Source organism: Podarcis melisellensis (assembly GCF_964234715.1).
Source record: "Podarcis melisellensis genome assembly, chromosome: 4".
NCBI lineage: Eukaryota > Metazoa > Chordata > Lepidosauria > Squamata > Lacertidae > Podarcis > Podarcis melisellensis.
This window is the reverse complement of record NC_138531.1, coordinates 73017445-73042775: the sequence shown is the minus strand read 5'-3', so window position 1 is coordinate 73042775 and position 25331 is coordinate 73017445. Positions and strand designations below refer to the sequence as shown.

Genomic DNA, 25331 nt, shown 5'->3' with positions numbered 1-25331 from the left:
AGAAATTCTCTAACCGCGGAAGACATTTTCAAGGCTTTTTGCACTCTAGTTTCATTTTAAATATTTTATATTGGCTTGTTCTAACTGAGGAACGTGCAGTTTCATCCTGCTCAGAAAAACAGGGTTGGAAATTAGTGCTATAACTATTTTTGATAGCGCACAACTGATACGTATACTGTGTTGTACTTACTGGTTCCCACATTCACTAAGTCTCTTAGTAGTTATTGCTATTAAGTGTGTGTATATTTATTTGTCAAACTTTTGTCCCAGGTGATCAGGGTTTCCTGGGTTCCTAGCAATTCAACAGTGGCACCTGTTTGGGGATGGTACCTAATACATTGGATGCCAATTCCTCCAAAATGTAGGCTTGAACTTTGTAATCTGAAATATTTTTTTATGCCTTTATGCAGGCAAATATTAACCTAGTGAATATGCTAATCAGTACAGGGATGGAAGGAAGGGAGAAAGCTTAAAGCTTTTTACCATCTCAGAAGAAAATCTGTTCTGTCTAACAGGTTTAGATCAGGTGACTTTTTTTCCAGCAAACCGTGTTCTCAAGTAACTGTCTAATGTCGAAAATCAGAGTCGAGGCGGAACTTTCAAAATGTGTACAGTAAGACCTAGACATTGGGCCAAAGTGGTTATTTGTCGTCTCATCTGATGAATACATCATGCATGTTCAGGAGGTTATAGCTGAAAAGGATATCAGCTGCTTGTTGGAAGAGTGCAAGAACAAGGAGTAACTTGCTTTCAGTAGGGCCAAATACATTTCCGGTATAATTTTAGTGGAGTTTAAAACGATATCTAGGTAATGTGTGCTCCCATTTTATCTTAAAAAACCAAGCATAGCAGAGCCTGATGATTATTTAGATGGATGTTTGCCAAGGGGAAAACCAGCTTGTGTAACACGTGTGTCTTGGGTGCAACAGTGTTGCTTAAAGGCCACTAACAGGATAACTACTGAGAGGAGAAGCAGATTTTCCTTTAACATGATACGCTGCCCTGCTGCTTTCAGATGGCAGAGATTTGAAGTTTAATTTCTTGCTGAAATGGAGTATCTGTATATAAGAATAACTTTTCATTTAGCGTTTGTTCACTTGGCTATCTATTTGTATGCAAAATGAGCCATAGCAAGCCTTGTAGTTTTATTTTGTATTGACCACACATACTTGTTTGTTGGCTTTCTTATCTTAGGTGTAGTAGCATTTCTTCCTAAGGCCCTCCCCCATTTTGTAATTTAGATTTTTGTTTATGATGATAAATACATTACAGTCTACTAGTGTGTCCTGAAAAAAAATACCTCGTGATTGTTTCCTTTTCCATTTAGGATTAATATAACAAAAATCAGAATGCGAGGTAATCATAGGTGTGATCCTGTATTAAACAGTTATGAGTATTTTCTGGTTTTTAAGTTTATTTTCAATTCAGTGATAAAAAATAGAATTCCGTGCAACTAACTTTTTCTTACTGCGGCTGTTTTGGCTTGCCACATTGCATATACACATTTCTTTTTATGATCAGATGTAGCCTTCCTTAAATAAATCCTTTCCCTGTAATACTTAACATTTTATATATTAGATCTCTTCAGAGCTACTTGAGCTATAAGACCTCTAAAATCCAGATCCAAATCTTACAGTTTAAGCTCTTCTTTGGGTTGCATATCACACAGGTGGTTTTATTGACCTTCTCCACCTCCCTCCCTCCGGTTAAGGATCTTAATTAAGATGTTGCAGTTAAGATATATTGCATAAGGGTTTGTGCTTGCTACTGTTCACAATGAAATCAGAATTGTGAACTGAATTCGGTCCTTCCATTAAGAATTCTCTTGGCATTCCTCAAAGACTTGTTTTATGCTCAGTCGGCCTTTTAAAGTTCTGACCATATTAAGAGTAGAAAAGGAGCTAGTCTGTTAATGCAGTCTTTTCATTACCCTAGATAATAAAATTTCTCTGTGACCTGTTAATCTCTACTATGTATCCCAGAAAGCCTGCAGATCTAGCGTGAGAAACAATTTCTGCTCCTTCCCTACAGAAAATAAGTTCTGTAATTATTTTTCTGGCCAGATAATCAGGAAATAGCAAAGAAAATTATGTGTATTTAGAAAGTTGCCAAAGTCTTTGCCTGTGAGGAGATCAGTTGTTGGATTCTTTAAAAAGAAAGAAATCCTCTGGTCTGTGAGTCCTCGAATATCCTTAGTATTGCAGTTTGTAGGGGGGGAATCCCCAGTACTAAACCTCTAGCAAGCAGAATCGGACAGATCGGTTGCAGCTTATACAACAAATATACCTGTCTAATAAGTTAGTATCCACTTCACATATTCAGTTTTGCTTGGGTTAATAGTACACGATTTTTATTTTTATTTTAATCATGACATTTATATCCTGCTCTTGAGTGAACTCTGAATTAAAGAGAAGGCCAATATCTCATTTTTAAAAAATGAAAATCAGTTTTGGAAGTCTGTAGTTCTGAGCAGAAAAGTAGCAGGAAGCAATGGAATGTTTAACCTTTTTTGCAGCTTGTTGTTTTCCTGTGCCAAATCCTCCCTCCCAGTCACTTTTCCCCTCTCCCACCAGTAAGGTCCAGCTTGCAGTTTCCCCACAGGCATCTGGTTGGCTACTGTGAGAAGAGGATGCTGGAGTAGATGGGATTTTGACCTGATCCAGCAGGCTCTTCTGATGTATCAAATGCATATAAACACTGGGTATTGATACACATACCATTTTGTTCCCTACATGGCATTTCCAGTGGGTGGGTTAAGCCCTAAGCCCACAGTCTGATTCTGCATCAGATGTTCCCAGACAACTTACCGGATCAAATATTTTTTGCTTTATATTCATTACTGGTTTCAGAAGCTGATCCTATAAACATTTTGTTAAATATCTATCAGGAAAGATAGATTAAAAATAGTATGTCAAGAAGTATGGCAGAAATAGGCCATCATTGATCATTAAGTGGAGTCGACTTATCCTTGTCCCCCAACGCCAAACAAGAATTTCACAGTGTTGAAAATCTTATACAGTATATAGAAATATATTGTAGCATACAACCATAACACCTTGTTTTGAGCAAGCAAATCGATCCGTCTCAAGCTCATAGGAGCCAACTCCTAATAAAATATTTGAGGGGGCTGCCCACCAATAGTTAATAGGCCTTGCCATTCAAATGGTGTGCCTGTTCTACATCTTGTGACCGGTTATGCAGGACAGGGTTTACCTGCTCCCACAATAGTTTATGCAAGCTGGCATCTCTGCTCAGGGTAGAATCTAGATTGAGTGATCTCTCTTAAATATATGGAGGTACATCAACTTGGAATCACATACATTGTGATGAACCTGATTTTTCTGCCTCAAGTCACCACCTTACAAGGGGTGACTCTCAATCCTAGCTGCTCAGAAAGTACAGCTTGATTACATAGGGCTGCATGTTTGCATCGGGTTTTGCATTATATTTTTCAGGTGTACATCAAATATGTTTTAAGTATATGCTAGAAACATGGTGTATAAAACTGTAAATTATGTAATTTCAGTTAGTTGGGACACATAATTATATCTCGTTTAAATGCAAATTAGAGCGTGTATTTTGATGTACCATTGCATTTTGTTCTGTACATTCTTTCTGAAGAGCCAATTGCATAAGTTTTCCTCATTTTTTCTCTGCCTAAACCTTGAGTGACGATAACTACTTCCTTCCCTACTCTGGAATTTGTTATATTTTATTAAGGAACACATTAATGTTGGGAGATAGGAACTTGAATGTGCAGGAAGAAAAGAACATGGACATACATTTATAGATTATAGAAAAAACATTTTGACAACCTCAAGACACTTCAGTAATTAACGGTAATATTCAGTTTTATAGCACCATCTCCAGTCATACAGTGTCAGGATGTTCGATAAAAATTGACTAACAGAGACTTACTATATCACTTTGCTATTAGCATTATTTTGTGCTTTTTAAGATCTATATGTAACCACTGGAAAACAGTTAAGTCATTCTGGATTGCAATGTCACCAGTATGCTGATGACACCAAATTCTGCCTTTCTTCTCTGTCAAGTGCAGAATCAGTTGTAGGTTCCCTGAGCAAATGCCTAGATTGTCTGATGGCTAATGAATTGGAAATTAATACAGACTGGACAGATGTATTAAGCCAATTTGGAGCCATGGTTTTGTCTTTCTTTGGTAGGGTTATACTGCCCCTAAAGGGCAAGGTTTGCTTTTTGTATACTACTTTAGCCTACATTTCTGGTGAAATCCGTGATATAGTGAATAGAAATACTTTCTACCCGCTTTGGCTGATGAGCTAGCTGCAGTTGCTTCCATCACATAGGCCTAAATCATCCATCATTTTGAAACAACCAAACCTTCACTGACTGCCTGTTTTTATCTCAGCCAAGTTCAAAGTACTGATGAGGTGTGGTCTTTTTTTAAGATTTAAAAGTCCTGTATAAATTGGGGTAGAGGTGGCTAATCTGTGATGCTCCAGATACAGTTTTATTATCAGATACTTGCAGGTGTATAAGCCACTTCGTGTGCTATGTGGATATACAGAAAGTGCCATATAAATAGTTGCATTAATTAATTAATTAATTAATTGTCGTTGCTGTTTTTTACAGACAAGCAAGTGTCTTCACACAATTTTGCTGAAGGTCCATGTTGACCAAGACTGCATAAGAACAGAAAGTAGACTTTGCACAGCCTGCATCCAGAGCACTTGCTCTCATCACGAGGCCACACCGCTTGCTCAAATGTAAGTTGCTATTAACACATTGTTTATGTTTTAAGAACATTGATTGAGCTAAATGTAGATTAGCTGATATTATATCCACATCTTGGTTTGCATGTATTCCTTGTTATTTATTCCTTATGACATCTTTCTAAAGGAACTGGATGCAGGTGATAATTTCCCATGCAGTGAAAGTGTCATAATTTGACTTTGCTTAAATCTTGGGAAGATGAGTCGGCCAAGATAGGGCCAAGGCCAGATTCTGTTTAGGAGTGCAGTAGATTTTGTTTGTTTTGTCCATTTGTTTGTTTGAGGTTTTTATTGATTGTGTTTATTGTTATTGGTTTTAGTATTCCAGTTGTGTTTCTAAGTTGCTTTGAATCATTTCTATGGGTAAAGCGATGAATAATAATAAATGTGAATTTCATCTTCAGGCTGTGTGCCGAAGAATTATGCACTATGTGAAACCAACTCTTCGTAGTGCACTAAATATCACATACTACATAATTTCACACACTACATAATTTCATTATGGGATGACACTTCCATATTTGGGAAATAGTAGGTGGCCCATGAATAATAAATAATACAATTCAAGTACCATATATGGACACATTGCATTGTGTTGCACGTCCTTGTCCTTGGGACCTATGTATTGGATGATACATATGTGTCTTGTAATGGGATATTTTTACATCAGCATGTCAAAACCCAGTTTTTGTTCTTCTCATGAAGAAACTCCAGTTTCAGAGCAAGCAAAGCTACATGTAGGCTGGAAAAGTGGGCTGCAACAATATCATTGTCCCTTCACATACTTCAATCAATCTTCTGTAAGGGCAGGAAGAATTTGTGGTAGTAGCTAGAAGTGTCTAGACTTGCAGAATATTTCTATGTACTTAGCTTGTATGGTGTGTGTGTGTGTGTGTGTGTGTGTGAGAGAGAGAGAGAGAGAGAGAGAGAGAGAGAGAGAGAGAGAGAGAGAGAAATACACCCACAAATTCACCCACACAATATAAGACTGGCAAAGTCTGAGTACTGACCTGAATAGTACAAAGTCTGAGTACTGACCTGAGTACCAAACTCTGAATAGTACAAGCAGTGCCCCGATTTTTGTTAAATTGTATTTTGTAATTGTATAAAACTTTTTTGGGGGGGGGGAGTGTTGCTTGTCATCCTCCTTCCGACTCTGGAGTGTTCATCTCCCTTTTTGGTGAAGAAGTGAAAATGCTTTTGTTCTGTTGACAGTCACCTCTCCTCTTTTGTAGTGATGTAGAAAATGAAACTACTTTTCACTACTTTTAGCATGCAGCAGTTGCATTTCATTTACTCAATGCTAAAGGTCACTGGCTATTGCAAGACAGATGCTCTTCCACTGAGCTACTGTATGGCCCTTAACTTCATTGTTAACTGATTTGTGTGGTTGTGCAATGGACAAGCAAGAGAAGGTAACCTCAGGTGGGTTTGCATATGTAACATTTACCAGGGCAAGAGGACGACAGAATGGGACAAAGGAGTTTAAGGTTGGTCACATTCAGCTCAGCTTAGATGCAGCAATTGTGATTTGATGATAATTGTAAAATTATAGTTCAGATATACAGTACTTGGGTGTGTACATCAGCAGTATATGAATAGGCGAGTCTTCAGTTCAGGCCATGGTTTTTATGAGTAATGCAGGGCTATGCCGATTTCAAGCTTGGTTTTATTCAGACACCACAGTTTCTGAGGTGGTTGTTATATCCTTGTAGCAGTAGTGCAGACAAGCCTCAAGATTATTCTACAAAATGAGAGTGCCTGTGAAAATGTAGACTATTAATATTAAAAAGGATGCAATGTCCAGCCACTTAAATGCTCCTTCCAATGGCAATGACTATATTTTTAAAAATAAGGCTTTTCTGGGGCATTATCACTTTTAAATTGTATCGTACCAAAGCTTTCCAAGCACTAGCCTTTGCAAATATACGTTTAAGCGTGTTGTTGGCAGATTGTTGGCATCCGTCTATCTCGAGAGACAATGACGTGCACCTATGGATGTGACATCAGAGGTGGATGTAGGGGACCGCCTCAGAGGTAGCATAGGGGGCACTGCAACTGTTATTTAGAATGGAGCACGAGAGGTTGGGGGTGCTGAATTTGGACATTGCACAGGGTGCCGCTGAAATTTGATACCCCAAGGTCCACCACTCGTGAAGTCAAGCCACTGTGTTAGCAGCAATGAAGTGACCTCCCCGAGGTGCAAGCCTGGGCAGTCTGTATGGAGGTCCTGGACTGTCCAGGAGACAAGGCCCCCTGTGGGTTCCTTGATGTGGTCCAAAGGAAAGCAGAGCAATATGTTTGGCACCAACTGGCTGGAAGCAAGTGTACAAGGTGCCATCCAACCATCTTAGGGACTTCATTCCTGATTTGTGTAGGGTTTACTCCTTAGCCTTTTCTTCTCCACTGCAAGACAGCAGAGGTTTAGGACCAGAGTTTCCCTGCTCCTTGATGGACCACCTTCCCAGGTTGGCGAGCCCCATTTGCCCCTCTCTTCCTTCTACAGCATGTGCAGTAACTGCTCTCTTGACGGTTGGACCCACTATTTGTCTCTTTTACTCAATCTGCCACAGCCTGTCTTCGCATGTAGGGGAAGACCCTAACTCACTGAGGGTTTGAGACCCATCGGCTCACTTGGTTTAGCCAGCCAGTCAGCCATTCCTAGAATCTGGCACAGGAGCCACAGGTGAGAGCTGAGTGCAGGGTGGGGACCTAAGGTGGACAAACTGTCTCAGAAGGAGCATGACGTGTCTCCCACCAGAGGTACCATCCCTCCCTTTTAACATGTAACACTTTAATAGTTAATGCAACGGATGTTCTAACCATGGCTCTGAATGTTAACCATGGAGTTGTATTATGTTTGCAGAATCATTATCAGGGCTTGCTTTTAACCAAGGTTTGAAGTTAGAGCAGGAGTGCAGTCTGCTGCCAATCTATTAATTATAGTTAAGAGATTGCCCTGGCACATATTGGTTCCAATCTGTACATTTGCTTTGTTTTTCTTCATCTTTATTGTTTCATCATTAGAAAACTTAGAACAGATTTTCCCTTTAATTAGATATTCATAGCAACTGCATTTTCAGGGTTGCCCCCCATTTTGAAATAAAATAGTGTTGCAGTGAAGCATTTTTAAAAATGTGATCTCACAAACTTGCCTTAAGTCCCTTTAGACCACTTTGCAGACTACTGCTATGCTCAGTGTGTTTGCTATTGCCCAGTTTTGATCACAGTTGGATTTACAGTGAATTAAATATAGTGGATAAAAATACAAAAGAACTAGAAGAGAGGAAGAGCTCTAGGTGAGTTATCTGAAGTTTAACATGGCATATTAGCCATTCTTTCCAATATTTATGAGTTGCCTATCTGGCAGAACAACGAAGGCGACTTACAGCTATAATACAAATACAAAACAAAACCAAAACAAGAAAGAGAACTGGTCTGGATTATGGACATATATCAGGAAGCGCACTACTTGATAAATACCACGTGCTTTCATTGTTGGCAAGAGTTCATAACCCACCTGGCACTGAGCACCCATCTAAATTTCAGAGTTGTGGAAGGTTGATTTGAAAGGAAGAATTAAGACGACAAGCAGCATGCTTTAACCTGTATGATTCAATTCAGGGTAGAAAGGAAGAAAAAAATTCTTGCTAACTGAAGTAAGTGATGGTTGGGATGGAGAACATTGAGCCAAGGGAAAAGTGGAGGAAGAAATAATGGTACATCTTTAAATATGTGGCTATTCAGAGTAAGTTTATGTACACAGCATACCATAAAACAGAAGTTCTGTGGTGGTGGTATTTTTTTCCTATTCTAATGATTGTGTTTGGCTCAATTGATAACAGTTTAATGACACTTTGACTATGTCAGAGTAATAGTAATGCTCTGAAAACATTAAAGTGTTGTAGATCTGTATCTGTAGGAGTGCACTTGCTGCTACTACTGTTTCTGGGAGGTGGCTGAATCATCCTGATGGCATTCAACAGGAACCAGCTGCTGAGAATATTAAAATGCAAGCATTTATTCCTCCAGAGAGACAGTAACATCTGCAAAGTTTTCCTGTCTTGATAATCCCACAGAGCATTCTGTAGTAGTCTTAACTTTACTGTGTCTTTCTTTATGAATTCTCTTTGGAATCTTTGTAGTCTTCAGGATCTGCATAGGGGACTGTTAGACCTATGTATATCTCTGTGCCTGAGATTAAAAATAAAACAGTTTTGGAAAGAATGTATATGCAACTTCTCTACAACTATCTTATTTGGTGTAGAATAGAAAATGTGTTCTTTCTTGTACGATGAGTCACTTTCATCACCAGAATTTGAAGTTGATGGAAGGATGAAGGAGCTACAAAAGATGCTTCTAGAGATTCCATTTCAAGTATATTTGAAATCCATAACAAATTTTTAGAATCTACTTAAAAATTATATCAGATTCATGCTCCTCATCGTGATCTTAAACGTGGGTGTAGTCCTTCCATGACCAACATCCAGCCCTTTTATTAATCTCTTTCTTCTCTCACAAAATGCATTCCACTCATTCAAGCTATTCACCGGGTTTCTGCACAACTATCTGCTATTGTATTTATGTTTGTGTTTTGCATACTTTGCCTGGTTTTCTACGCTGTGGCTGCAATCCAGCTAAAGTTGATTATGACTCAATCTCATTGAAAGAAATAGAACAGGTTGCTTGCAATTAGGGCAGCTTTTATTGCTTTCAGTGGGACTTAAGTTCCAACCACCTTTAGCTAGATTGGTGCCACCATGCAGAAAGAAATCCAGCAAAAGTGTGTGCCTGCGCACATAAGTAAACAGAATAGCAGAGGACCATGAGAATTACTTGAATTAGTAGAATGCAGGCTATGAGAAATGAGAGGGATTAGTAGGTGAAGGATTTGATGTGGGTCATGATAGGGCTACACAGATTATCAAGGTCAGGAGGCACGCGAATCTGATGCAAAAAGCAACAGCAAAATTAATCCAGGAACTGCAAAAGAAATATGTAGTTCTTATGCTAAAACATATGGGAATATACTTCTTTAACATGTTTCCTGAACTAGAATCTTCAGGAAAATTCATTTTAATGGTTCTCTCCCTAATTTTTGAAAAATGAGGGAGAGGAGGAGATGGAGATCATACATTTTTCCTTCCTCTTCTTGTGGAATTGGGATGCAGTTGGGGTAGGAGGGGCATGTCATTGTCAGTTTTTAAATTACTCAGAGCTCCGGAATAGGCAGGCTAAAAAGAAGCTCCAGATTAATAATGAAATATCTGGGATCACTTCAGTTACATTGGCTAATTATAATATTTTTAATGCATTATGACACCAGACCAGTTGGCAGTGAAGGCAGCAAAAAAGGCATATTTTCCTGCCTCCATTGCATCCTCATTGTGCCATCCAGCAGAGCTTTTCCAGGTAGTGTGAGGCCTTTTACAGTATGGCCCAAAGGAGGAGGTGACAGAACTGACAGCATGCTTGCAAAGCCTTCTGTTTACCAAGCATTTTGAGGATTGCTTGCATCTACTAGGGCCTTGACTTCACTGTTACAGCAGATGAATCTTGAGAGGTGTCCAGAGCACTGTCTAGTCCTGTAATGTTGGATGAGTTTCAGTTAGTAAGGCTCAAAGACATGGACAAGGTGCTTCGATTGGTCAGGGCGATCACTTTTCTCTCTCAACCCTTACCCTTCTTGGCTGATAAAAACTAGCAGGGAGGGGACAACTGTCGGCCCAGGGCATGAGTAATGCCTCTTTATGTGAGGGGGTGATCCTGGCCCACTTGGCACTTGAGGCTCAGGTGCTCTCGGTGGCGTGGAGTGCCTTCCAGCAGCTTCAGCTGGTGGCCCACCTGCTCCCCTACCTGGACAGGGATTACCTAACTTCTGTTGTCTGTGCTCTGGTAACCTCTAGGTTAGATTACCGCTACATGGAGCTGCCTCTGACGACAGCAGGGAAACTTCAGCTGGTGAAGTAGCCAAGTTGCTCACCAGGGCAAGGTGGTTTAAACATATTACACTGATACTGACCTGATTTCATCGGCTGCCAGTTAGTTTACGGGCCCAATTCAAAGTGCTGGTTTTGACCCGTAAAGCCTTAAATGGTTCAGGACCACAATGCCTCAAGGACCGCCTCTCCCCATATGAACTAACCTGGACCATGTGATCAGCATCTGAGGTACTCCTTCATATGCCTCCTCCACGGGAGGTCTGGAGGACGGCAACTTGAGAACAGGTCTTTTCTGCAGTAGCTCCCTGCTTGTGGAACACTCTCCCCAGGGAGGCTCACTTCACAGCTTCAATACATATATTTAGGCACCAGGCAAAAACATTCCTCTTCTCGTAGGCCTTTGGCTAATTAAACAATCTATGCCTTTGTTTTGTTTTGTTTTGTTTTGTTTTGTTTTGAACTGCCCTGTGATCCTCAGCTGAAGGGTGGTATAGAAATGTTGTCATTGTCGTCATCATCATCAACAACAGTCCCTAAGACATTAGGTATTTCTGACACAGACAAAGGGAGGTGACTTCTAATAATTTAATGAACTAATGTTGGGGTAATTAAAATGGTATGAAAGAACACCTAATGATTTAAAAGGTGGCTTGTCAACTTATACCTAAGACATAATCAGAAAACATGGGAAATGCTGCTTTTTGTCCTTGGTATAAAACTATCCATGGAGAAGGGTGCACTCAACTCAGTTTCCTAGTCTTCTGTTGGCCTATTGAGGACTCTTGGGGTCTGGTGGAGGGTTATGAAACTTCAGCTTTTACTAAGCCAACTTCCCCAGACCATTCTTCGTCCAGGTGTCACACTGCTAGGAACATAGGGAGCTGCCGTACACCCAAGTCAGACCATTCATTCATCTAGCTCTTTTATTTTCAACCCTGACTCCCTAGAGCTTCAGACAGGAGTGTTTCCCAGTCCTATTTGGAGACATGTGAGAGTAAACTTGGGACCTTTTGCATGCAAAGCATGTTCTCTCGCATTGAGCTATAGCCTTCCCCACTAGCCCCCAAAATAGAAAGGCACTGGATTTATGTTAGGATTGGGATGTAACAAGTCAAAAAAAGCTGCGACCTATTAGGGGATACCTGTTGCCCTCAAATTGTTCTTGGATTACAGCTCATATTAGCCTTGACTGTTGACCATTCTGGATGGGGTTGATGTGAGTGGAAGTCCAGTGACATATGGAGGGCCACAGGAGGCTTACACCATATAAAAACAACTTAAAACCTTATAAGATAGAAAACAATGCATCTGTAATAATAGCAGCAGTAAAACTTTTCGCTTCTCCTAATCCAATTCTATCAGCCAGCCAGCTCAATAAAAATAGACACCCTCACTAAAAGCAGACATAAATAAAAATGTTTTTAGAGCCTGCTTATATTATAGCAAGGAGAGGGCTTATTTTGCTAAGTATTTTAAAGCATTAATGTTATGAGACCAATGAAGATCATCATCGACCAAATTGATATTTATGCTGATTTCATAAAATTAATTATGTAACTTGTGAAACTGATATATACTTCAGTAAAAAATATTTTCTTATTTATTATATTTTTGTTCCAGAAGTACATAGTATATCTCTCCCCCCCCCCAATTCTACCCTCACAATAATCCTGTGATATAGATTAGGCTTAGTTAGTATGTGTGACCTGTCTGATGTCATCTAATGAGGTTTATGGCTCACTGTGGATTTAAACCTGGGTCCCTGTGATCCTAGTCAACTCAGTACCCAATAGGCAGTGTCCTTACCACCAATGGCAGCATGCATTCCTGCAGTTCCTGTAATTGCAGTAAGTGGCCAGTGGAAAAAGTTTAATTACAATACTTGTTCTTTCCTGAGAGCTGCAGGGCTAGATTTAACAAATTACACCATAATAAAAATGTAAAAGTATTTTTTAATTCAATCAGTGGCATTGGTAGAATATTTGACTGCAGTCAAATAATAATCAGTTTACAACAATACCTGCACTTGCACACCACAGTAGACTGTAGCTAATGGCTTAACTTTACGGTAAATGCAGAGACCACTCTCTCATGTTCCTTTTCTCCTCTGTCACAAGTAGAAGCAACAAATCATGATCCAATGGGCTAGTGATATATGTGAACTGGTGGTTGTATTTTGTTTTGCTCCAGACAAAGTACTATAGGAAGTCAAAAACAAGCATTGAATTCACATTGTGTTTTTTTCTGGAGCAAAACAAACCATGATCTCTGGTTCATCCAAAGTACTAAGACGGGGATCATGCATTTATTTTCTTTCTTTCTTTCTTTCTTTCTTTCTTTCTTTCTTTCTTTCTTTCTTTCTTTCTTTCTTTCTTTCTTTCTCAAAGTGGGAGCCCTCTGCATGTTTTTGGTAAATGAGTGGTTTATGGTAATCTATAATGAACTAAACATAATGAACAAAATAGTTCACATATCCTGGGACCATGTGGAACCTATTTCTTCTGTTGCTCATACAACGTGATTGTTGCCTTAGTGCTTTGCTTGTCTCACAGATGAGGTATGCAGTTTGTCTTGTGAGGTAAGATGTTCTACTCTGCTGAGAAAACCACCTTTCCACGTGCCATGATTCTAGACTAGCTCTATTGTACTTTCCTAGGAACCATCAAGGCAATCAAACCAGCTGCACCCTACCACGACTGGCTGTATTTCCTTATATAAGGAAACAGAAAGATACTGCTACCAGGCTGATCAGCAGCTATGTTAGCTCTGCATTTCTCACCCTTTCTCTGCTGGCCTTCAACTGCCGCTTTAGATTTGAACTCTTTGCTTATCTTTGGATTTATTTTGTCAGCTAGCTTTGGCAGTGTGCTTCTGACTTACCTGCTCGAAGTACTTGACCCCTTTCATGCCCAGCCTTTGCCCCACTAGTCTGCTCAGGTTTGATCTTCTCTCAGCACTGACTTGGAGCTCTTGAAGGAATACCAGTCCTGCAAGGGTTAATCAAATACCACTATGCTAAAGCTGTTGTATTTAGAGACAAACTCCCCTTGACCTAGAATAGGTACATTGGAACTGCAGGATTCCAATACATTTAAAACCAGGAATCGGTCAGCAGGAGGCTACATAGAATTTTACATTTCACTAATGTAATGCAATGAATTAAAGCTGCCAATTAAAATACAAACTAAACCACCAAGTGTGTTTGGAGTTAATCCTTTTTTGCTTTTCCCCAATCACATCTCCAGCACAGTCTGTGGATTGTTTCTGATCTACATCACTGTACATTGAGAATCACACCCAGTTTTCATTTGGGGTATTTGTTTTGCATAACCTGAAAAGCAAAGCTGTTGCCATGCAAACGGCACAATTTTGGGAGCTCCCATTTACATTAAACCCATTCTTGCTTCTACCTTGGGTTATTCAGAGACACAGTACTGTAGCTGTGCAACAGCTGTAGTACCTGATAGGATGTCAAGCAGTCAAGGTTTTGACAGCATCTTAAATACACAAAGACAGAGCTGCAATCCTCTCTTTGCAAAGTTTATTGATAGCCTCTCTCAGAATGTGACAGAGTAGGGAAAGTTGTTGTAGAACATTTTGGTTCTAACCAGCAGTCACTTCAATGTCATTCTTGATTTCTGTCTATCTTTATAAAGAACTGTCAGCAACTGTTTTACGCCTCAAAAATTGTTTTATTTGCAAGATTTAAAATTTGTAAATTAAATCTGTGGTCACCTAAGAAACTTGTTTATTCCGGTCTCTTACACATGGCAGGCAAGAACTCCTATAAGTTCTTCTGGTTCCTGGTACTGAAAAGGATTGGATTTATTTTCAGAGAGAAATATGGATATGTTAGACGATGGTAATTTGGAAAGGGCAGCAAAGCTGTGCCTGTAGATGAAAATGGAGTCTGTGGATAAGAATGTAGGCTGGGCTGTGTTCAAGGAGTCTCTATCTCCTACCTACCTGAAGTTGTGTTTTCTTACTTGCAGAGTGGAGAAACAGTGCATAGGATGTTATTTTCTGTCAAAATTCACAACTACATGGTTCATTATACAGTTGTACCTTGGAAGTGAAACGGAATCCGTTCCGGAAGTCCATTTGACTTCCAAAATGTTCAGAAACCAAAGCACGGCTTCTGATTGGCTGCAGGAACTTCCTGCAGCCAATCGGAAGCTGCAGAAGCCCTGTCGGATGTTTGGCTTCCAAAAATAGTTTGCAAACCGGAACATTCACCTCCAGGTTTGGGAGCCAAAATGTTCGGTAACTAAGCTGACTTCCAAGGTAGGACTGTATTAATTTATCCTACTCATATTGTTCACCTGTATTGAATGTCATTGCCCTCAGAATTTCTTCTGCAATACAAAATGTTTAAAAAGACACTTCACATAGGTGGCCAGCATTCATTAGACCATGCAGCCAAAACTAGATGCTTTGTAGGCACATCCAAAGACTGTTTCCTGTTAACTCTTCACTCTGCTGAATATCTGATAGATTTCTGTAAACTATATGACTAGACTACCAGATCAAGCAGCCTTTTGTTCAGTGTAGTTATCCTCTCTATTTGGGTGAATTCTCTTGATTAGTGTATTGCAAAAAAAAAAAAAAAAAAAAAAATTGTGTAGTGGTGGTTCCATATCCAGATCAAAAATTATTTCTTGTTTGTTGGTGTTTGTTTTAGTAGTGCTGGAGAACCCCTCCCCCCTTCCTTTTTTTTACAGTGGCTGGCCTTGTGGGGTGAAGTAGGGTGCTTGAAACAGAACTACAGTTCAAAGGGAGCCATGCAATAATGAACACGCATTATCAGCATACATGTACCAACATTATAAACTGGAAGAAAGCTGTTGGAAAACAGATTGGTTTTTCTTTCCAAGAAAGCTCATAATTGCCAGCCCAATTCTAAATCTGTGCTGGGCTTCTCCTGCATCGATAGAGAAGACCACAGAGCAAGGCAGGTCAGTTGCTACTGCACAGGATAGCTCATAATTAGTAACAAGGGTTGGAAGTGAACTGAAGCTTTTAGAGCCTCTGGCTCCAGTTTACTCTTCTCATGCTCTGCCCCTCTGGAGAAGTAGAACTTCTTAAAGGGCCATTCCTCTGCCCTAGGCACTTCTCCTGTGCACCCTAGCCTTCTGGTGTGTGCATACTCTATATTGTTGGACTGCTGAGGTAGCGTGGGAAACAATTGATGAGGTCCTGACTTGGGTTTCTGACCTCTTTCAGTATGTTCACTCCCTGCAAAAACGTGACATAAACCTTTTAGCATAGAGCTTTCAAAACTTCTCATGTTGGTGACACACTTTTTAGCCATCCATCATTTCGCGGCACAGTAATTCAGTTTTACTAGCAAACCAGATGTTAAACTGACCCCTTGGAAGAGATATGGACACATATCGTGTGACACACTGCAGGCAACACACAAATGTTTGGAAAGTTTGGAAAGCTCTGCTTTAGCATGTTCTAGCCTTTCTTCTTCTTCTTCTTCTTCTTCTTCTTCTTCTTCTTCTTCTTCTTCTTCTTCTTCTTCTTCTTCTTTGAATTTATAGCCCACCTTTTTTATCCAAGGAGGTGAATGTGATGTACATGGTTCTTTCTCCTCCTCCTCATTTAATCCCCACAACAACCATATGTCCACTAACAACCCAAATCCAGATCATGGGAAGGATTCTCATGAAACAGAAGGAAACATGTAAACCCACACATGCAAATACAGTGGTAAAAAGGTAAAGGTAAAGGTACCCCTGCCCGTACGGGCCAGTCTTGACAGACTCTGGGGTTGTGCGCCCATCTCACTTAAGAGGCCAGGGGCCAGCGCTGTCCGGAGACACTTCCGGGTCACGTGGCCAGCGTGACATCGCTGCTCTGGCGAGCCAGAGCCGCACACGGAAACGCCGTTTACCTTCCCGCTGGTAAGCAGTCCCTATTTATCTACTTGCACCCGGAGGTGCTTTCGAACTGCTAGGTTGGCAGGCGCTGGGACCGAGCAGCGGGAGCGCACCCCGCCGCAGGGATTCGAACCGCCGACCTTTCGATTGGCAAGTCCTAGGCGCTGAGGCTTTAACCCACAGCGCCACCTGCGTCCCTAATACAGTGGTACCTCGGGCTAAGTACTTAATTCGTTCCGGAGGTCCGTACTTAACCTGAAACTATTCTTAACCTGAAGCACCACTTTAGCTAATGGGGCCTCCCGCTGCCGCTGTGCCGCCGGAGCACAATTTCTGTTCTCATCCTGAAGCAAATTTCTTAACCCGAGGTATTATTTCTGGGTTAGTGGAGTCTGTCACCTGAAGCGTATGTAACCTGAAGCGTATGTAACCTGAAGTGTATGTAACCCAAGGTACCACTGTAATGTGTGGGTGCCCCTCTGTTAGTCTGGAGAGTCAGCAAATTAGTACCCAGGATGTTCTAATGAGGTACCTGACTCCCCCCATATTCCCTCTAATTTTGGACTGGATGGTGATGGTTGCTTGCTTTCTTTGCTGTGTCAGATGGAAATATTTAGAGTGTTCACTTGTAATATTTAAACTGCTAGTCTAGAGGAACAGTAACAAATATTTAAAAAGTGATTCTCCAGACTTCTTCCATATTCTGTTATTCTGTCAATATAAATCTTCAGTATCCAGAGATACACATTCAGATCTCCCGCCTTGCTCACACACACAAATACACTCACCAGCCAGCAAAGAGAAATGCGGGTGCAGTTGCAACAAGCGTTATGAATGAAGTCATAGCTCAGGGCTACAATAATAAATTCCATCCTGGAGAAGGAAAGAGGAAGCTGCCAGAGCATCAAGTGAGTGGAAAATGAATGAAACAGTAGCAGTTTGGTCACAGGATATTTTACACCTTTATATTCTTGGAGTGCTGTTTTCATATGGGGAAGACAGGGAGCCTAACCTGAAATTATGTTGCATATATTATTTCATTTGACGGCATTATATCTTTTTGGTTTTTCATTTATAAATAAGCAGGTGTTTGCAACACTGGTGCAATATTGTAGGCATGCGTATAGGGATTGTTTGTTACATTTGCATCCCACTCTTCCTCCAGCTCAGAAGGATGCTTTAGCCTCACAACAACTTTTTCAGTCTCCCTTTTTGTGTCCTCTCCAAGATCTCCTATTTCCTAAAATTTCAGAAATCAGATATAAACAGGTCCCTTTGTAAATCAATAAAATATGTTTCACAAAGAAACATCCCTCATTTATTTTTCTTTTGTTGGGTCTATTCGCTTACTAATTTGCAAAAAATTAGTGAATTGTTACAAATCAGACTCTCAGTCAGTAGTGCGAATTAGCAAGATTGTGCTGTCCATCCAGATTTTGTGAAGAATATTATACTAATGGGAATAACATGATCTGAAGCACATTTATCATTTGTGCCAGAAGCAAGGGTCACAACAGATAATCCAAAGGATTATTCTGTGATATGATGTTATTATTCTCGTCACTGTTTTCTCAAATTGTGTACTCACATAATAGGTCATGACCCTTTTTATAGATCCTCCACTGAGGATCTATTGCCAATATATGAATAAGTTCCCAAATAAAGTAAATGGGGTAACAGAATTGAGTGACATGTGGTAGGCATGTTAGTAAAGTAAACTGCATGCCACACACCTGCTTTTTTGGCTGTGCCATGCCACAAGTTAGCATTTTGGATGAGCAATTTCCGTTCTGTTGTTTTCTTTCAACACATGGTGTTCAAAACAGTTAATAGAAAACTGTGTCCATTTGCTTATCCCAGAAGTGTGTAGTTTCTGCCGATTCTGCCAGATTAACATACACACATACATGCAGGGGGCATTTTAGTTGAAACTTAGAGCTATAACTTCTCATTTAAAATCAAAATGTAATGTCTGAAAGAAAATAACTATGATTCCATTTAACTTATAATCACATGGCACAAATTCCCATCTTTTGGAAACATTAGGGTGTTTTTTTTAAAGAAAGAAATGTAATTAGCTTATATAGAGATGTCTCTAATAATAAAAAATAGCATAATATTCACCTTTTTAAAATAGACCTTTACAATTGCTAAACACTTGGACAAACATGTATTTCAATTTTTCACCAGGCTGCACTTTTTCATTATTCTATTTCAATCAGGGTTTATTTATATTCTTGACCAGTGGTATGTTTTGCTGTCACTGTCTTTGGCAATCCACAAACAGCTCATTGGCAGACCAACTCTGCATTACAAAGATATCTGCAAATGTGACATGAAGGCTGGTAACATTAACCCCACCATATGGGAATGCCTTGCAGTTTCTGTAGACAGTATACACAGGAGTGAGCAGAGGCAAATGGAGCACCAAGGGAAAAAATAACCATGGTGCACCCTTAGCAGCAATACCAGACACCTTCATCAGGTTTCAGGACTGAACCACTGACCATGGCATTCTCCTAGATGCCTGTGTGGGGTGGATATAGGAGGGACTGTGGCAGTGGTTCTGCTCCTACCAGCATAGCTGAGTACCGAGAGTAGCACTGGGGAATTGCTCTTTGGCTCCCTGGGACCTGCGTTATGGTGTTCCACAGGGCACTTCTCTCTCTCTAATGCTATTAAAGATCTATTTGAAGCCACTGGGAGCAGTCATTAATGTTTGGGATACCTTAAAGACTGCCTGAGTTCTTCTACCCAAGCCTGATAACTCAGATGATCTAGAGGAGCGCTATTAGTCATCCCCCATGTTACAGGGGACAACACTGCATATGTACCAAATCTGTAATTGTGTGCACAATTATGAAGGAGTAAGCTTCACTGAATAACATGGGAGTTACTTCTGAGTAAACAAGTGCTTCCTCTGCATTAAATAGATTTTCCCTGCCATAAGTGTTGTAGAAACCTTGTGCCTAAATTATTGTACAGCACTTATTCTTGTAGGGGTGTGTGTGTGTGTGTATTTATCTGCTGCTTTTCTACTAAACATGCCCAAAGCAGCATATACAATCACATCAGTATATTTTAATCTTACTTTTGAGGTAGAGTAATTAATTAAATGGGAAAAAACAGTCTTGTTTATTTAGGTTTAGTTTATTTAGGTTTATTTAGTTATTAATATTTAATGCTGTATTGTTTTTAACACTCGATTGGGAGCCGCCCAGAGTGGCTGCGGAAACTCAGCCAGATGGGCAGGGTATAAATAAATTATTATTATTATTATTAATAATAATAATAATAATATCAGCCAGCCAAACATTACTGCTTTTCATACCAGTATTAAAATTGTTATGCAACATTGCTCTCTATCACATTGGTCCAGCGTGACCAGAAAGATCAAGCATCAGGTCAATGGTACACTGAATACTAATTATACAGTTGTACCTCTGGTTAAGAGCTTAATTCATTCTGGAGGTCCCTTCTTAACCTGAAATTGTTCTTAATCTGAGGTACCACTTTAGCTAATGGGGCCTCCCACTGCTGCCACCCTACCACCACACAATTTCTGTTCTCATCCTGAAGCAAAGTTCTAAACCCAAGGTACTATTTCTAGGTTAGCAGAGTCTGTAACCTGAAGCATCTGTAACCCGAGGTACCACTGTATTGTGAAAATTGTATCATCCATTGGATTGGACTCACTGACTAGTATTGACAGACCTGTGAGGCCTCCCCGTGGATCCAAGGATGTTCTCAGATGCTTTGATTCCAACTAATAAATCGCCTATCATTATATGCCATATACTTTAAGATTGCATGAGTTGCTTTGTTTTCTAGGTAAGAAAACACAATAGCATTTAAAGCAGGTTCCAGGTGCAGTTATACTTTGATAGCATACCATGCATTTGTGACCATTAAAGCAAATGATATTTGTGTCTTCAGTATGTTGCTAGTACAATTATTTATCCAGATGAAATTAAAGACCCATACTGGTTCAAATCTAATCATACAGCTAGAAGTATACTGACTGAATGGGTCAGTTTTCGTTTAATTGTGCCCTTATTGAATGTATTGTTGATTTACTACGTAGGTTTTGCGTTGGATACTTAGCCGTGCTTAGAGCTGAGTTAGGCATGATTAACAAGTCACATTGATTCCAGTAGGTCAAGTCTAGGCATTACGAAGTCTGGATGTAGACCTTTGTTTTTATGTACAAGGCTATTTTTGTCATGTCATCACTATGATGAGATTTTTCCTGCTACTATTCTTTTAGTATGTTAGAACCAAACATTTGAACAACCTATTTCATATATAGGCAACCCTCGATTTGTGCAGGGGTTGCACCCAGGTCATCTCACACAACAGCGGAGCTTGCATAAGCCTGCCTTCCAGGGAGCCATGATGTTTGCATGCATGGTCATGGATCAATTGAACGCGTGTAAATCAGTCGTTGTCTGTATTTCTGTGATTTCCCAGGTTTCTAAGCAGGCAGATGAAAAGCCTGTCTAAACAAAATTGCAGAAGACCTGTAGAGAGGGAAGTAATGGCACCTCCTATTGGAAGAGAATTCCACAATTTAGGGCCATAGAGAAGGCTCTCTAATGTGTCTCTAATAGTCTTGCTTCATCCATAGCTGGCAGGCAAAGAAGAACCTCTCCACCAGATTTAAGAGGGTGGCACAATGGTATGGAAAGAAATGGCCCTAAAGGCAGACAGGTCCCAGGCCAGGTTTCACCTCTCTGTTTGCAAGATGTTGCCAAATACATCACTGGTGTAATTGTATTAACAATGAATTATTTTGGTCATTTGTTTTTGAATATGCAAACCCCACCCCTTTCTGTGAGTACTTACATTACAATTTCAAGCCCCCACTGTAATTTCTCTCTGAGATGAGCTGCGGTGTGAAGTGTTCAGCTGAAGGACTGTTTTGCTTTGTTGCAGCACCTGCTTTTCTTCATGAATATCCACTCCCCTTTTCAGATTGCCTATTGAAAGATACCGAATTAAGTATTGTTTTAAAGAATGCCTTTCATATATATATATATATATACACACATACATATATATATATTGGGGGGGGGGGAGAACGATAGTGTCCAACAGCCTAAATTGGTAATGACAAACCATGCAAAATAAATAATTTACTCCATTCTTCACTCCGTTTTTAAGACTGTGTCCTCGATACTGTGCTATAGCATACAGTTGTAAAGTTTAATCAGTAGGAGGTGACAAAAGCTAACACATCTACTAACTGAACAAGGAAAAGAAAAACAAGAAAAACAGTCCCAGTTTTGCTGCATGGGAAATTTATGTACCTAGAAAATCAAAAATCAACATACAACTACATGTTAATCTGCAGTTAGGATATGTAGTCCAAGTTTTGGCAAACAAGGACAGGAAGTATAGCTGGTTTTGACCTTTTCTACATTTATATCCCATGTTTCCTCCAACATCCTCACAGCAGTGTAGATGGGTTTTTCAACACACCTTCCCATCCATGTACCGGCTAAGCACAAATCTGCTCAGTTTCAGAGATGGAATTACTTTAGGTACCTTTGGACTATTTCCTGAGGCTTGTGAGCTAGAAACTATTCATTTAATATATTATTACAATTATATAAGGTATATGTGTGGCATTGTTCATACAAATATAACTCAGGAAGATTCACAATAAGATATTACAATAACACAGAATTGTTTAAGGTGATCTCATAGGTAAACTGATCCCAAGTCATTAAGGGCTTTATATACTAATAGTAACTTGAACCTTGAACCTGGCCCAGTAGCACATTAGCAGCCAGTGCAGATCTCTGAGCACAGGTTTTATATGCTGACAAGTTCTCATACCTGTCAGCAATTGTGCTGCAGCATTTTGCACCATCTGCAGCTTCTGGATCAAATATGAGGTAAGCACATTGGTTAGTAAACCAGTCTTTAAGTAACCAAAACATGAACTAGTGCAGCAAGGTTTTCCCGGTGTGGCAAGGTTTTTGTAGCCACTTAGGCAACCTGAGCCTCCAATGAGAGAGCTGAATCCAGAAGCCCCTCGAAATTGTGAACCTGTTTCTTCAGGGCGAGTGCAACCCCATTGAAGGTAGGCAGCTGACTAATTTCCCAGCACAGGAACTGCTCACCCACAGTGCCTTCATCTTGTCAAGATACTAGCTCAGTTTGTCCCCCCACCCCCATCCATTTCACTAAATGTATGTTGAAGATGTACAATATAAATTATGTAAATAAATAAACCAATTGTGAAGTGTAGCATGCTTCAAAGGCATCACCCAGATGCACTGTACTTTTAGTTTTAACGTATGTGCTGCAGCAACCATACTCGAAATCCTCAGAAGCTGTATGATAATGCATATGTGGCAGACACTGTTGGCACAAACACACACTCCAAGGCTATGAACTACGAGAAGACGCCAATAAAGAAATCAGGGTTTTTGCAGTCACCTGGGGAATGAGCTCATTAAACACTGATGACAAATGAGTCAGACTGGGGTTGGGGGGAGATAAGATCCACACATCACTACTGCTATTGTGGCAGGCATATTGATTTTTCTGGACTCAATGATGCTACATACTTGTGGGTGTGGATGTGCGGGGGAGCTTGTTTTCATTCAGGATCCACTATAAAGTTTCTGCACAGCTATTGGTCATGACATCTTCAGCATCATTTTCCATTTCTTCACATTCTAGCTGAGACACCAATTAGCACCATTTTTGATCTAACACAATTTAATGGGGCTTTTGTGTGCATCCGTGTTGGTCTGTCCAGGGATTGTTCATGAGAATGAACATTGATGAGGCCGAAACCATTTATTAAGATATTACTGAATTTATATCCCACTCTTGGTGACAATCTAAGGTGATATAGTGCTGGATCTATGTTAGCAGTGCTTTATAATGATGGCTGGTAGTAGTGGAACACAAATAGTGTAAGTAAAGCAGACAGTTTTCGAGAAGATATCAGCCGAGCTCTCATGAGTTCATAGTTACAAGCAATAAGAGAGAACCACCATACATCCCTATCCTACAAAAGGATGATTGGGTTAGGACAGGGGTCAGCAAATATTTACATTGGGTCTACATTGGGTTAGGACAGGGGTCAGCAAATATTTTCAGCAGGGGGCCAGTCTACTTTCCCTCAGACCTCGTGGGGGGCTGGACTATATTTTGGAAGAAAAAAAGAACGAATTCCTATGCCCCACAAATAACCCAGAGATGCATTTTAAATAAAGGACACATTCTACTCATGTAAAAACACCAGGCAAGCCCCACAAATAACCCAGAGATGCATTTTAAATAAAAGGACACATTCTGCTCATGTAAAAACATGCTGATTCCCGGACCGTCCGCAGGCTGGATTTAGAAGGCGATTGGGCCGGATCCGGGCCCCGGGCCTTAGTTTGCCTACCCATGGGTTAGGACAAAGAAGGCAAACAGTAAAGTATGGCGACATAAATCCTAATTCTTGCAGTATGCCACAGAAGTGCTTGCTTTAGCACTTGTCTAATACTTAAGAGGATGATGTGGGTCACACCTAACTCGAGAGAGGTACAATCCATAGCTGCTTCTGTCATTCATGCAAGCACATTGACACAGTGGACTTCAACGGTGCTGAAATATGTGGTTCACAATCCTCTACACTTGTGGTAGTCATCATATAACATAAGTTCACTATATGTTAAGTTTATAAAAACCAAGGCCACTTCATGACACGGGGGACATGTTTCTCGGATGTCTTTCAAATTTACAAATGACTGGTTTGCTGCTGCAGCCTGGATTGAAGTTGTTTACAGCTTCGTGCTAAGTAGAAAGTTCAAATCAATTATTGTCCATTAGAGTTAGGTATAACTGATGGAATATTCCCAGAGGAGCACTGTAAATGTATCAAGACGTCTTCCCCCATTATAGAAATGGGAAGGTATGGTGAATTACTTACCTTCTATTTTACACTTAATGTCTCTGAAGTGCTGCTGGGCAGAAAAAGCTTATGTCGTCTCACTGGGATTTACGAGAGGTCAGTATGGTAGTGTGGACTGTGGAAATCCAGAAAAGCTCCAAGTCTACATCTATTTCAGCCTTGCTCAGAGTTAGGGCAAAGTGCAGAAGATGGAAAATCACTGCTTAACAACTGGCAATGGATTCAAAATTCAAATAAAATATAACCATCCCTAACCCAAGCACTCTATTTAAAGAGGTTCTTATAACAATAACTTGTCTCAGAAATCTGAACATTGGAAAATGTATATACACAGTGATATTCTAATTTGAATACAAAAGTATAGTCACTGATAGTGAACATGCTAGCACATCAGATACACTTAGACTAACATTCTTTCATCAAATCCTATTTTTATTTGACTTGTACAAACATGCAGAGTAATAATTTCTTCCCCAAGTGACCGTTGTTTTCATCACAGCATTTGTATGCATTTTTTTTTTAACAAATAATGTATTTTACTTCATAATTTTTGGTTGGATTCATTATTATAAACATTATGATGTACATTTTTTCCCTTGGTGACTTTGCAATCTGCTAGGGAAATACTGTAAAATGGGCAAAAAACAGAGAGCCGTGGTTTCCTTTATGTAGAGCTTTCTTTCTCTTCATCCTTGATTTATATCCAGCACGGCCAACCCTTAAAATATTGTTAAACTACAGCTGCTATCACTTCTGACCATTGCTCATGCCAGCTGGGGCACAAGCAAATAAACATTCATAGATTTTTGCAAACAAAAGAGAAGCTCCT

General features: G+C 40.0%; 1 protein-coding gene across 25 annotated transcripts in view; it reads left to right on the top strand.

Annotated features, from left to right (window-relative positions):
• ZBTB20 (zinc finger and BTB domain containing 20) overlaps positions 1-25331 on the top strand; it is a 463068-nt gene that overhangs the window by 374341 nt on the left and 63396 nt on the right. For all 25 annotated transcript variants that reach the window (XR_014167759.1, XR_014167760.1, XM_081908427.1 and 22 more), the window contains one exon: positions 4615-4748. The gene's annotated coding sequence lies outside the window, so the exon portion shown is untranslated. The remainder of the gene's footprint in view (positions 1-4614; positions 4749-25331) is intronic.